The sequence below is a fragment of the Panthera tigris genome, chromosome X (assembly GCF_018350195.1).
Source record: "Panthera tigris isolate Pti1 chromosome X, P.tigris_Pti1_mat1.1, whole genome shotgun sequence".
Classification (NCBI taxonomy): domain Eukaryota; kingdom Metazoa; phylum Chordata; class Mammalia; order Carnivora; family Felidae; genus Panthera; species Panthera tigris.
The window spans coordinates 80,099,467-80,100,720 of NC_056677.1; the positions used below are offsets into that span (position 1 = coordinate 80,099,467).

The 1,254-nt window shown below is 37.6% G+C and overlaps 1 non-coding gene across 1 annotated transcript; it reads right to left on the reverse strand.

Annotated features, from left to right (window-relative positions):
* Window positions 1–798: 798 nt before the first annotated feature.
* LOC122235664 lies at window positions 799–905 on the reverse strand. The gene has a single exon (XR_006213690.1). It is a non-coding gene; the product is annotated as a U6 spliceosomal RNA (small nuclear RNA).
* Window positions 906–1,254: the final 349 nt, after the last annotated feature.

Consider the following 1,254-nt stretch of genomic DNA (forward strand, 5'->3'; position numbering starts at 1 on the left):
AGTCCCCCTTAAAATTTCTTGCAGGGCTGGTTTAATGGTCACAAACTCCTTTAATTTTTGTTTGTCTGGGAAACTTGTTATCTCTCCTTCTATTTTGAATGACAGCCTTGCTGGATAAAGAATTCTTGGCTGCATATTTTTCTGATTCAACACACTGAATATATCCTGCCACTCCTATCTGTCCTGCCAAGTTTCTGTGGATAGTTCTGCGGCAAACCTGATCTGTCTTCCCTTGTAGGTTAGGGACTTTTTTTCCCTTGTTGTTTTCATGATTCTCTCCTTGCCTGAGTATTTTGTGAATTCGATTATGATATGCCTTGTTGATGGTCGGTTTTTATTGAATCTAATGGGGGTCCTCTGTGATTCCTGGATTTTGATGTCTGTGTCTTTCCCCAGGTTAGGAAAGTTTTCCGCTATGATTTGCTCACATAACCCTTCTACATCTATTTCTCTCTCTTCCTCTTCTGGGATCCCTATGATTCTGATGTTGTTCCTTTTTAATGAGCCTCTGATTTCTCTAATTCTTAAATAGTGCTCTTTTTCCTTAATCTCCCTCTTTTTTTCTTCTTCGTTATTCTCTATAAGTTTGTCCTCTACATCGCTGATTCTCTGTTCTGCCTTGTCCATCCTTGACGCCACTGCATCCATCCGTGATTGCAGCTCAGTTATAGGATTTTTAATTTCATTCTGGCTATTTTTTACTTATTTTATCTGTGCAGAAAGGGATTCTAATCTATTTTCGACTCAAGCTAGTATTCTTATTACCATGATTCTAAATTCTGTTTCAGACATCTTGCTACAAATATGGAATGCTTCACGAATTTGCATGTCATTCTTGCACAGGGGCCATGCTAATCTTCTCTGTATCATTCCAATTTTAGTATACGTGCTGCTAAAGCAAGCACAGCTTTTGTTGATTTTGATGGGAGTTCTCTGTGTCCCTGGACCTGTATATCTGTTTCCTTCCACAGATTAGGGAAGTTTTCTATAATTGTTTCTTGAAATAAATTTTCTTCCCCCTTTTTCTGTCTTCTTCCCCTGGGACTCCTATGATGCAAATGCTATTATGTTTCTTGGAGTCATTGAGTTCCCTAATTCTACTTTATTGATCCAAGATTTTTCTTTCCGTCTTTTGTTCAGCTTCATTATTTTCCATAATCCCATCTTCTACATCACTTATTCATTCCTCTTCTTCCATTCTTGTGGTAATTCCATCCAGTCATTTTCAAATCTGTTATTGCATTTTTCATTTTG